Raw genomic sequence first — 13,223 nt, forward strand, 5'->3', positions numbered from 1 at the left:
ACCGCGGACTGAACCGACGAACCAGGAGCGTCCGCATCCGACCCCGGACTGAACCGGCGAACCATGAGCGTCCGCATCCGACCGCGGACTGAACCGACGAACCAGGAGCGCCCGCATCCGACCCCGGACTGAACCGGCGAACCATGAGCGCCCGCATCCGACCGCGGACTGAACCGGCGAACCATGAGCGCCCGCATCCGACCGCGGACTGAACCGGCGAACCATGAGCGCCCGCATCCGACCGCGGACTGAACCGACAAACCATGAGCTGCACCCGCATAAGTCTGCGAACTGAACTGACAAACGTGTGTTCTGACAGCTCCACCAGCTGGCCGCGCCCCCGTCTCTCTCCCTCTCCTCCAGCCTCCCTTTTCCCGAGAGGCAACAATAGTGACACTTGGCCAATTAAGAACCTTCCGTGAACTCCAGGTGTTCAAGGGAAAGAAAGAGCTGCTCGTCTCTGACTTTAAATCAAGGCTAGAAGTGATGGAGCTCAGTGAGGAAGGCGTGTCAGAAGCTGAGACAGGCTTGGAGCTAGGCCTCTTGCACCAGTTAACCAAGGTGTGAAGGAAATTAAAAGTGCTGCTCCAGGGATCACGCGAATGATAAGAAAGAGACAGCCCTCCTGCTGGTTCAGAGAAAGTTCGGGTGGTCTGGATAGAAGATGAAACCAGCCCAACATCCCCTTAAGCCAAAGCCTCATCCAGAGGAGGACCCGAATCCCTTCGATTCTGTGAAGGCTGAGCGGGGTGAGGAGGCTGCAGAAGGAAACTCTGAAGCTGCAGGGTGGGCTCGTGAGGGTTCGGGGGAGAAGCCGTCTCATAACGGACGAGTGCAGCGGAAGCAGCGAGTGCTGACGTGGAAGCTGCAGCGAGTCATCGGGAAGACCCAGCTCAGAGCATCCACGGGGGAGGCTGCACTAGACGGCAGATGCTCGGGTAGAGGAACAGCCTCCCCTGGAAGAAGCTGCCATCCAGGCCTTTGGTAGCCAGAGAGAAGTCAGTGCCTGGCTTCAAAGCTTCAAAGCGCAGGCTGACTCTCTTGTTGGGGGCTGACGCAGCTGGAGGCCTGAAGCTGAAGCTCATGCACCATCTGAAGATTCTAGGCACCCCCACTTTTTAATTTCTCAGACAATTAGTGATGTTGAGCATCTCTTCATGGGCTTTTTGGCCATCAAAAGTGATTTCTTGAGATGGACCCTACTCCTGGTGAAGAAGGGGTGAAGACTGTTTAAATGAGAACAAAAGATTGAGAATATTACGTATGCTTAGTTCACGAAGCAGTGGCAGGCTATGGGAAGACTGACTCCGATTTTGAAAGAAGTTTCACTGTGGGTAAAATGCTCTCGAACATCACTGTGTGCTCCAGAGAAATCGTTCATGAAAGCAAGAGTCGGCAGACGTGACCAACTGCACTGTTGCCTACTTTTAAGAAACAGTCACGGCCACCACCCTGACCCCTCAGCAGCTGTCAGCATCCAGGCCAGACCCTCTACCAGCAAAGAGACTGCATCTTACCAATGGCTCCGATGCAGTTAGCATGTTTTAGCAGTGACATATTTTAAATTGAGATTTGTACACTGTTTCCTTAGATACAGCGCTATGGTAGTCAGCAGGGATGCCCCAGTAGACTACGGTGCAGTGTACACAGAACCGCTAGTGCCCTGGGAACCAGAGCTCTCCTGTGACCGGCTTTCCTGTGACGCGTCGCAGTGGCCTGGAACCGAACCTGCTGTCCCTCTGAGCTGTTGCCTTTAATAATGACGTTTTGATTCTGGTTCCTTAGTCACGACACGCGAACCAGATGAATGTAAGATGTTAGCATTGGGAGGAGCCGGGTGAGGGGTCTGTGGGAACTCCCTGTGCTATCTTTGCAAATCTGGTAAATCTAATACGATTCTGAAATAAAAGAGTTTATGGAGAAAATTAAAACAGCATGGATATGTAAAAAAAAAATGTCACAAGCTGTGGCCTGAACACTGACTTTCGGAAACCACTGTGTTTACTGAAGGCCTCTTGTGAGCTGGCCCAGCTGTGGTGAATAAGGACGTTCTTTTCTAAAGAGATTCCATATGCAGCCTGTCTTTAATATCCCGTTTTCAGGAGCGATGGAGGGAGGGAGGGAGACAGAGGGGAGGAGAGCGTGACGGGGCACCGTGGATCGGGGATGGGCGCTGAAGGGCTGGCCTGCAGGCTGACCGTCTCTCCCAGCTCTCTCCCCTCCTGCCCCGTCGAGGTCTCTCTCTAGGGCCCCTGTTGTATTGCCTGAGACCCTTCCCCAGGAATCGGAGCCCCCCGGGAACAAGCCTGACCCCAATTACAGAGCCTCATGGGCAGGTTTTCGTCTGGCAGCTCAGCTTAGTATTTTGATTAGAAAGGCCCCAAACGCAGCTGACAGAGCAGCAGCCTGGGTACTTGGGTGAGGGCTGGGCTGCAGGGAGACCAGTCTCATCTCGTAGCCGGTGCTCGCAGGCGGCCGATGGCCTGACTTCCGGCCTGGTGCTTGAGAACATGCGGGGGATGACAGGGGGCTCAGCTTGGCACCCCCGGGCCCCACCATGTGTTGCCCCCTGTGGGCTGAGTGCCAGGCTTCCAGTAGATCACCCCCACCCTCCCCGGCAAGTTCTAGGTCAGCAGGACCCAGGCTGGAGGTCTCAGGACCAGGGACTTTCCCAATAGAGAGGTAAGGTTTCCTGATATGTCTGGGGCTGGATGCGGCTGGGTGTGAGAGGGGAGCTTGGACCATCCTTATGGAACCCATAGTGGGGTCTTCAGAGCCTCTATCAGAGTCTCAGCGTGGGGCTGGGGCCAGGAGACTGGCTGGTGTAGCCCCGGAACTGGGGCCTTATTTCCCCCTGCCCGCCCTTGGGAATACAAGTCTGGGTCCTGGAGTCACACACATCAGCTCCCCCCGCCCCCACCCCCAGAGAATGTCCCGGGGGCATGGAAGGTGGGGCCCTCCCGGGCTTCAGGTGGCCGTCCACGGTGTAGAAGTCCAGGATATCGTGGTTTCTGGAGGAGCCTGAGGTCTTAGAGGGCCTTGGCTAGGACAGGTTGAAGGAAAAGGTCTAGGAATCTGCCAGTGAGCACAAACTCAGTGACCTTTGGGTACAAGAAATAAGTGACACTTTGATTAAAAGAAAAAGGAATTTACAAAAAATCCCATGAGAAAAAATGAAAATGAGTTCAGAGCGAATAGAGTGTTGATTGAGGATCTGTTCTGACTGTTCATCTCCAGGACCAGCTGTGTGTCCATTCCAACAAATAGTGGACGCTGCCTGGGGCGTGTGTTGAGAAGGATCCAGAGGCCTGAAGTGTTGGTTCTGCCACGGCTTTAGGAGCCTGGAGCCCGTGCAGTCATCAGCCTGATAGAACCGCCTCTGTGTAGCTGCATCAGTGGGTCAGTGGAGTGACTGGGAGTGTGAGTGGGGCTGGCTGGCTTCACCTGCTCTCCCTGTGACTTTGGTGGTTTCTTTCTGTTGGACCCACCAGGATAAGCGCCATCCCCCCCGCCCCCGACCTCTTAGGGCTCTAGAAATCCCACCAGTTCCTGGACACCCTCTCTTACTCCCTGCCAAACACCTGGCCGTTCTGTTTGAAGTTACAACTTGTAAAGCTGGGTTGCAATTCTCCGGGTCAACAGTGGCGCTCTCTAATTATTCCAGGTGGTGCTTGTTCAGTGGCTAAGTTGTGACCGACTCTTTGCGATCCCATGGACCGCAGCACACCAGGCTTCCCTGTCTTTCCCGTCTCCTGGAGTTTGCTCAAACTCATGTCCATTGAGTTGGTGATGCCATCCAACCATATCATCCTCTGTCACCCCTTTCTCCTGCCTTCAGTCTTTCCCAGCATCAGGGTCTTTTCCAATGAGTCAGTTCTTTGCATCAGGTGGCCAAAGTATTGGAGCTTCAGCTTCAGCATCAGTCCTTCCAGTGAATATTCAGAGTTAATTTTCTTTAGGATTGACTGGTTTGCTCTCCTTGGAGTTTAAGGGACTCTCTTGAGTCTTCTCCAGCATCATAGTTTGAAAGCATCAATTCTTTGGTGCTCAGCCTTATTTATAGTCCAACTCTCACATCCATACATGACCACTGGAAAAACCACAGCTTTGACTATGCGGATCTTTGTTGGAAAAATGATGTCTCTGCTTTTTAATATGTTGTCTAGGTTGGTCATAACTTTCCTTCCAGGGAGCAAGCATCTTTTATTTCCATGGCTGCAGTCACCGTCTGCAGTGATTTTGGAAACTTCCTCAATTCTGCAACTTCAGCATTTATCAAACCAAAGTGACTTACTGATTGATCAAGTTCAATAAGGCCTTTCTTTGTGCACAGAACTTTGTGGATTATGACTGAATTAAGTCAGAATCAAGGAAAGATTCATTTCATGATCTATTACCTGCCAATAGCTTTCCTTGGCTTGTGGGGCAGCAAGTGAGGCTGACTCCAACAAAAGGTAACCTCCTTGAAGTACAGGATGGTTGTGAATCTCGCCACAACTGGAGGCATTCGGCCCCCTGCCCCAGAGAAGCCTGCAGCGGTGCCTCTAGCTGGCCTGATGGCAGAGACGGGGCCGGGCCACCAGCTCCCCCGTCCACCACCAGAGGGCAGCATCGCCCCATCGAGGGCCCTCCGCAGCCAAGCCTGATGGCCCGGGCTGATTGGCTAAGCCCTGCCGTCTCCCTGGCAACCGTCTCCGGCCCTCCCTCTTCCGGCGCCCACCCCGCCGCGCGCTGCTCTGTGACGGACAGGGGCCGCCCCGGCTCTCCGTCCCGGTGCCTGGGCCCGCGGAGCTGCCGGAATGGACTCTGCTGGCCGCAGCCGGGGCCCGTAACAGCATCTGTGATTTCCTCTTGGCCGAGGGCCCTCCTTTCCCCCAAATGCTTGCCTTCCCCACCTCCTGTTCTGGAAAGGGAGAGGGAACTTTCAGAGCCGGGTCCAAAGGCAGCGATCCCCTCACACCCCGTGGAGGGGAGGCGGCTGGGGAGGGGCCGCCGGCGGCCGAGGAGTGGGGGCGCAGAGTGCGGGGACCACCCACGAGAGTTTGGGACTCCAGCTGCTTGCGGACCTTCTCCAGTGGGAGCCCCCTCTGTGGCCAGACACTGTGCAGTGGGAAGTGATGATGAACTTGGACCACCTTGGACCCCGACGTGACACCCCAGGCTCGTCCCCGGGGCCTGTAGAAAGGCTCAGGTGGGCACCTTCCCAGTTCGGAGTGAGTCGGGGGAGAAGGGAGGCCACGGACACGCAGGAGCCATAGGGGTCGAGCTCCTGCTCCTGGGGGTGGCGGGCAGGGCCTTCGGGCTCCGCTGGCTCTGAGGAGTCAAGGTGAGGGGCGGGTGGGGAGCCTCTCTGGACGGCGCAGGCAGGGCAGACCTCGGTGAGAAGTCGGGGAGAGACAGCCCGGCCTCCCGCTTCCTTGCCCAGCTTGGCCTGGACGACACTGACCCCGAGCGGGAGGCGGGCACCCAGCCTTCCCTGTGCCTGCACCGCCCGCCGCCCTGCCTGCAAGAATGGCGGAGGACGAGCTTGAAGACCTCAGATGGGCCTTGCTCCCTGGAGCTCCCGCTCTTCTGCCCGGGGTGCCCCGGGACCCCAGCACAGGGCCAGGCGCCCAGTGGGGCCGATCACGTGACACGGGGTTGGGTGCAGACTCCAGAGAGGGGAGCTGGATTCAGTAACCTTCTCATGGCATCTGAATTTCAACAGGATGGTCATGGGTCATGCTGGACGAGTCTGAGGCTCCAGGTCAAAGGCAATGACGGTCAGCCCTGAGTACCCATCCATCTGTTCATTTGCTCAGAAATCGCTGCCCTGTGCTGGCTCAGGGAGGGCAGTGTCTGCCCCGTAGAATGTAACACGTGGCTGGAAATTTTCTTGTAGCTACATTAAGAACTATGTGAATTTTATTAATATATTTCATTTAACCCAATATGTCAACCCATTATCATTTCAACGTGAGAGTCATCTAAAAATTATTAATGAGCTATCTTACACTCATTTGGGGTACCAAGTCTGAGACTTGGTAGGTATTTTACACTTTCAGCACTTCCCCACTTGTATAAGTCAGACTTCAAGCTCTCAAAAGTCACAGGCAGCCAGGGCTGGCATGCTGGGGAGTGGAAGTCCAGAACATGCTCTTGGGGCTGCATGCAGGCAGCCAGTGTGGGCTGATCTGTGCCAGGACAGGGTCGCAGGACTATGGGGATTCAGAGTGAGGAACAGCCAATGGGGAGGGGCTTGGAGGACTCCCAGGAGGAGGAGGCATTGGGGCTGGGCATGGAAGGGTAAAGAGGAGTTCTTCGGGTACAAAGTAGGGGAAAGAAAATCTTCTAATTTCATTCCTGGTTCCCAAGTTAGGGCCTGAAGAAATCAAGGACTTTCAATGACTTGCCACCAGATTCTCCTAAAGGAACCACTGATTTAAATCCTCTTATTTCAGGACTTTCCTGGTGGTCCAGTGGTTAAGGCTCCCTGTTCCCAGTTCAGGGCGCCAGGTTCAGCCCCTCATCGGGGAGCTAAGAGCCTGCACAGTGCAACTAAGAGCCAAATAAATAAATACGCTTTAAAAAACCCACTTCTTTCTGCCCCTGGGCCAGTGCTAATATTTTTCCATATTCTAGTAACAAACCCTAAGGTCTAGAGGTTCAGCTACTAAGAGGTATATGTGCTCAGTCGTGTCCGACTCTTTGTAATCCCATGGACTGAAGCCCACCAGGCTCCTCTGTCCATGGAATTTTCCAGGAAAGAAGACTGGAGCGGGTAGCCGTTTCCTCCTCTGGGGGATCTTCCCCACCCAGGGATCGAACCCGTGTCTCCTGCACTGGCAGGCGGATTCTTCACCACTGCACCACCTGGGAAGCCTGGGTGGGTAATCGGTGAGACATACATCTTATCTAGGTCTTAGACGGCAGTGGCCACTGAGACAGTGTTACCTGGCCCTCCCTCTGCTTTATGGAGCCATGGTGCATGTGCCTGTTGCTTCACACAGGGAAGGAGGGGCAGGTCCTGAAACTTGTCTGTAACCAGGTGTCAACCCCGGGTCCCACTCGGGCAGTCTTCCTTAGGTCTAACTGAAATCTCTCTTGCTGCTGTTGGGGTCCCAGGCGAGGCTGCTTCACAGGACTGCTCTGACACCACCTTGCCCATGGCTATCCCCAGGGACCTGGAGCAGGACCTGGAGAGCTGCCGTGTTCGTGCAAACCTTTAGAAGTGAATCTTCCAAATGTGTCTGCAAAGAGTCAAAAGGTTGCGCCTTCATGGGGTCGACTGGTGTGGGGCGGCTGAGGGCCAGGGCAGCTCTGTGGGAACAGAGCCACGTTCCCTCTGCTCTCCTTCCTGCAGGGAGGGGGTCTACTGGGGTGATGCTCTGTTGTTCCACTTGATGGGGGGTCAGCAAGAAGGCCCCCGTTTCCTGAAGCCTCCCTCCTGTGTTGTCTGGAATTGAGCTTCCGGGCTTTGTTCTGGGGCGTTTGAGCATCACCCTTTGCCCTTACAGACGCTCACTACACGTTCCGGGACTGAAGCGGTCCCTGTCGTTCTCCTCGGGGGTCCTGGGGATTTGAGGCAGGGACCACCGTGAAGGGTGCTCGTGGCATGGGAAGTTGAGGAAGAAGCTTTGGGTGATGGGGCAGAAGCTCCTCCAGCAGTCAGTCCTGGCCTCTTAGGTGGTCCCTGAGATGTGGCCTGGCTCCTCTGCTGAGAGGTGGGCTGCGTGGGCGCCTGGGTCTGCCTCTGTCCTGTCGCCCGAGAGGAGGTTTCAGCAGCACAGCCTTGCCCTCACACCTGCTGTGCGTCTGGTGGGTTTTTTTCCCTTTCCGCCTCCTCAGCTTGGGCTCGTTTGGGCTCACTGCCCACGTGGTGGGTCACGGTTGCTACGCAGTCAAGAGTTAGCTCAGCAGACTCAGGTTGCCCACACCCTGCACGCCCAAGGGAGGCCAGGCCCTGGCTCAGCTCCCGGGGGGGACCTCTGGACACTGGGGACGTCCTGCTGATAAAAGCATCTTCGTCTACCTGCTCCAGGCCGTGCCAGGGAGTCTGTGAAATGATGGGGTTTATGCGGGGGGGGGGGGGGGGGCTCAGGGTCCCTGGTATCAAGCAGAGCTCTGCAGGGGCTAGAAGCTAAAGTCACTGACATGGGCGGCCAGGCTTGTCTTCGTGACGCACCTGCAAGGTGATCCAGGCACCAGAGCTCAGGGGCCTTCCCTGGCTGGCACCCCTGTGATGTCACACGTCCCCCAGGAGGGGCCAATGCCTGTGTCCCTGGGACCCCCTCGGGCTGGTTTTCATCTGTCCTTTTGGGCTAATAAACCTTAACTGTGAGCACGGCGGCTTGGCTGAGTTCTGCAAGTCCCTCCAGCGGACCTGGGAGCCTAGGGGGGGTCTGGAGCCCCAGGGGGCAGGGTCGGCCTCCCTGTTGACTGGCCCTGAGCCGGGAGGGGGGGGGGTCCCTGTCCCTCCTAGTCGTGTGGGAAGCCTTGTGTCCAGAGGCCCCGTGGGACGTCCTCAGAGGCTGGGACACTTTGCGGGGCTCCCTTTGACCTTGATTCCTCTCTCCCATCCGTGTTCTCAACTCTATCCACAGGGCATCCGCGTGGCATCCTATACTCCCTGGGGAGAACTGAACTGTTTCTGGTTGGGTGGATGGTCCTCCCTGAGTGGGGCTCCTGCTGACCGAGGCGGGGGCACAGCCTTGGCGCCCCCCATTCTGAACCTGGAGGCACCTAGGACGAGGGTGGGGCTGCTGGGAAGACGGGGCTCCGTGTGTGCGCGTGCGGGTTCTGCCTTGTCTGGGGCAGGGGCTGGGCGGGACTGCAGGGCCTCTGGGTCCCCCCAGCTCAGCGGAAGCTGCGAGCTGCCTGTGCTAAGGCTCTGGTGGTGTCCGGATCGCGGAGGCCTGGCTTTCCCTCTGGGGGCCCCGTGTGCCCGTTTCCCCAGACGGGCCTCGGGCCTCGGCCCGGCTGGGTCCGTCCAGGCCACGGCTCCCGTGCTCTTCAGCCTCTGCCTCCATCCAGGATGGACACTGGCCCTCCTTCCAGCCCTGCTGCCCAGCCCCGAGGGGCTGCATGCCTGCGTTCAGGTGAGCTGCTCCAGGTGCAGCGGCCCTGATGCCAGCCCTGGGCAGAGGCTGCTGGGCATGAAGGGTCCCATGCGCCATGGAGGTGTGGAGCTGGGAGCACCATGGGTGTGAGCCACGGAGCTGGGAGCGCCCCAGGGTCAGCCTGTGCCCGGAGCCTGGTCTTAACGCCCTGCTCTTTCCCAGGCCGTGGCCTGCCCTTGGCCCCTGCCCAGGCCCAGGCCCCGTGTCCGGGGATGGGCGCTGCCCCGGTGCCCTGTGGGCCCCCGGCCGTGTGTTGGGACCCGGGCCCTGGCTGGAGACCGACGCCTCCCCCAGCCTGCAGCCTGGCCGCCGCCCCCGCCCTGCCACGTCGCTGCTTCCACCCGAAAGGCAGGAAGCCGCGCGCGCGCTCTTTCTGCAACGCTTTGGAGGGCTGCTGCTGCAGGCAACATCTGGCCGCAGTCCAAGGAACATAATAAAAGAGAGAGAGGGTGAGAGGGAGTCAGGGAGGAGGCAGGGGCCGGGGAGGTTTGGAAAAACCATCTGATTCCACTTTGCAAAGACAACTGCAGCTATGTCTCTGAGGGTTTCGAAGTCACTTCGGATTCAAACCGTGCTGGGTGACGTCAGTGGGAAAAAATGAAGCTCGCCCTGGTTCTGGGACACACACCACATGAAGTCGGTCCCAGCAAGCTCCCGGCCTGCAAGCCAGGACAGCGGATGGCCCGTGGGGTCTTTGCAGAAAGGCAGGAGCATTGGCAGGGGCCAGGGGCCGCCGCTCTGGACATCCCGGGCCATCCGGCCTCAGCTCCGTGGCCTGACCCGGGGTAGGGGCAGGGGAAGGGCAGAGTGAGACCATGGATAGGAGAGAGGTCAAGGTCAAAGGGAGCCCTGCGCAAAGTGTCCCGTGTTTGAAGACGTCCAGGGGCCTCTGGACACAGGACTGCCCATGTGACACAGCCGTGGGCCCCTTCGGAACAGTGCAGTGTCTCTCACTCCTGCCGAGCGTCAGGGGCTACCAGCCCCAGGACGGAGAGACATCCTGGCAGTGCTGGGCTTCCAGCCTCATCATCGGGAAGGTCCCCTGGGCTGTGGGGGTGTCCCGGGCCTCAGGGCTCCCTTCTCTGAGCATGCTCAGGCTCCCACACTTTGCCAAGTCAGAGTTGAAGCTTGGAGCCTATGTCTGGGAGCCTCCCAGTGTCTGTCGGCTGCTCCCAGCTACCATGGGCACTGGAGGGGAAGTGAGGAGGAAAGTCCACCACCACTCTACCCCCGTCCCTCCTGCCTGGGGCTGCTCTGGTCAGGACCCTGCCCCTCCGGATGGGGGCTCCAGGGGTCCCGGAACACAGCAGGCACTGATATGGCCCTGGATCCACAGAAGAGGGTACAAGGCCCCCTCCTCCAAAATTCCAGGGGCTTCGTGGAGACTTCCCCTACCTCGACAGAGCCAGGCCTCGGGACAAGGTCACCATAGCCTCAGAGCCCTCAGTCCCTAGAGGTAGGGCGCCCCCAGGGAAGGGTGGTGGCCTAAGTGGTGGCCTCCCACCACTTACAGAGCTCCCAGGGACACACGCCCTGACCCCCCGCGGAGTCCCGCCTGGGGTCTGCACAGGTGGCCTGGCTTAGCTGTCATCTCCACATTTGCTTCCCAAGTGTGTTTTGAAAGCGTAGCAGAGAAGCCTGGTGACGGCAAGGCTGGGCGGACGCCGGCCTGGAGGAAGGCAGATTCCGATCAACCCGCATTTGCTGGCAGCCAGCGGTGCCAGGCCCGAGGGCAAGGGCCCAGGGCCCGGGGCCAGCCTCCAGGGTCGCCCCCGAGCAGCCCCGCTCCGAGGGGCCCACTTTGCGGGGAGGAGGTGGGCGTCCTGGGGTGCGGGGGACTTGCAGGGGGCGCTGGGGCTGGGTGGGCCGGAGGGCCAGGGGCCACAGTGCCCGGGGGTGGGGCTCAGCCTGGAGGGGGCCCGTGCTGTGACTGGAGGGGGGCAAAGCCTGGCTCAGGACTGGGTGGGGGGCGGGGGCGGGGGCGGGGCTGCCTGTCTGGGACGCGGTTCAGTCGTGGTGCAGCAGAGCCTTGACTCATGGGCTGGGGCCTCGCGGCCTCTGGGGGTCTGAAGACATTTTTTCCATGGAAAGTAGCTGCTGGCGCTCTGCTGAGCGGGGAGCTCTCTGCCCCCTCCCGTTGCCGGCCGAGCCTTTGGCAGCGGGCTGTCCGCTCATCGGGCCGAGCCTCCCTGCTGGACTTGCCGTGAGCCTGGGCCGAGGTGGGAGCGCCAGGCAGGGGTCAGTCGGGCGGCCCTGGTGCCTGGTCAGCCCCCAGAAGGAGCTGCCCTGTGCATCCTCGGCCCTGGGGTGGGGCGGGGGACGAGACAATGAACGTCAAGGTCTGGCTGCAGGGTGACAGACACGATTGCTGCGTTAGCTCTTTGGGCGAAGCTGGCGGGGCTTACGGAGGTATAGGAAGTGGACTGTCCCCTTTGTGGGGGTGCAGCTGAAGTGGCAGACGCTGGAGTATTTACTGAAGCTTTTGATCTTGGGAGCGGACACCTCGAAACCTCTCCACGGCACTGGTGGTGAGGTGCCTCTCTGCCTGGGTGGGCACCAGGGCTGGCTCGCCCCTGGGCGACACAGGACGCCAAATGGTTAATCAGAAACCCTCCTCAGAGCCCCTTGAAGGTCTTGTCCCCCCACGGGAAACATAGGCACCCTGGGAGCCCGAGAACCACGCACCAACAGAGGGGCCTCGCCGTGGGCCAGGGGATCCGCCAGGATAGTGAAGGCTCGCTGCCCCTGGCCTGAGGCATCGGGACGCAGCTGTCTGCAGCTCGGCGGGAGGGGCAGGGCCGTCTGGGGTGGCAGGCCTCCAGCCTGCACTGGGGCTCCTGGCCCAATGTGAGCGCAGCCTGGGGTAGACCCCGACTGCATTATCCCCAGGTGGCCTCGGCCACGTGGGCCGGGGGCTTCCACAGGGAGCACTCTGAGGCCGTTCCTGACCATACCCTCTCCTCCAGGAAGCCCTCCTGAGCTTCTTGCTCCTTTGGACTCTGTTGGGTTCGGCACGTGGACCCCACAGTCTGATCTCGAGTCTTCCGCCGTTTTACAAACAGAAATCTTGTCTCTTGGGAGAGCCGGGGTCAGGGCCCCAGCCTAAGGCTTGGCTGGCACAGGGCTCTCCACACGCACTGCTTGTGTTGGCCAAGGGGAGGTGGTGCCAGGCCTGGGGGCCCCGAGAGGGCACCTGCTTTCCAGGTGGAGCAGCCTGGGTATGACTCCCAGCTATGCCACCTGTGACCTCCAGGGCCCTGAGCAGGCCTCCCATAGCCCTACGCCTCAGTCTCCCCTTCTGTGAAATGGGATCTTAGCAGCACTGGCCTCCTCGGCTTACTGGAAGGATCTAAGGGCCTGACGGGTGTGAGCGCCCCGCCCAAGGTCTGGCACCTGGAGAGGTCGGGAGCCCCCAGGGTGGACCAGGCTTAGGGGACCCTGGACTCAGAACTCCAGGCCATGAACCTCCCTCTCTGGCTGAGCACCCCGGCCTGCACCTCCTCTAGGAGGCCCTCCAGGGCTGCCCAACCCCAGCCCGTCATCTGAGCTCTGGGAGCTCCAGGCAGCTCACGCTGGTGTTTTTTTTTCCCCACCCCAACTATGATAGCCACAAATGTCTCCAGCCATTGCCAGATGTTCCCTGGGGAGGACAAAATGCCCCTTGCTGAGAACCCCTGGCTTAGAGAAAGAAGCCCCGTCCTGAGTCACGTGGGGTTGGGACCAGCTCAGTTATGGCCTCCTCCAGGAAGCTCACCCTGGTTCTCCGCAGTACTCTCTCATCAAGCATTTCTGCTCATTTCTGGTGTGAGTGTCCATCTGGTGGGGCATCGATAAGATTCTGTGAGGCCTGCCTGAGCACTCTGCCCCTGGGCCGCTGCTGTGACGGGCCCGTCCCCCCCCACTCTGCAATCCTCACAGCTGGAGGCCCGGTCCTTGCGGTCCTGCCTGGGGCCCCGGGGCCAAGTGGGCTCCTGGGGCCCGGCCCCGTGAGGCCTGCTGGGCACCGCAGGGGACCCTGAGGCCCAGAGGAGGGAGGGGTCAGCTGCGGCTCTGTCTGCTGGTCCGCGGCCGGGGCAGGGGGGTGGCGTCTCAATACCTGCGTGGACAGGTGCGTGCACGTGGGGG

General features: G+C 59.5%; 1 long non-coding RNA gene and 1 pseudogene across 1 annotated transcript; both read left to right on the forward strand.

The window, feature by feature from the left end:
• The first annotated feature begins 263 nt into the window (after positions 1 to 263).
• On the forward strand, positions 264 to 1,931 carry LOC139037019 (tigger transposable element-derived protein 1-like; annotated as a pseudogene).
• A 2,790-nt stretch (positions 1,932 to 4,721) lies between these two features.
• On the forward strand, positions 4,722 to 5,930 carry LOC110128601 (uncharacterized). Its single transcript, XR_002311232.2, has 2 exons — positions 4,722 to 5,191; positions 5,708 to 5,930. It is a non-coding gene; the product is annotated as an uncharacterized lncRNA (long non-coding RNA).
• Positions 5,931 to 13,223: the final 7,293 nt, after the last annotated feature.

Source organism: Odocoileus virginianus, chromosome 2, assembly GCF_023699985.2.
Source record: "Odocoileus virginianus isolate 20LAN1187 ecotype Illinois chromosome 2, Ovbor_1.2, whole genome shotgun sequence".
Taxonomy (NCBI): Eukaryota; Metazoa; Chordata; class Mammalia; order Artiodactyla; family Cervidae; genus Odocoileus; species Odocoileus virginianus.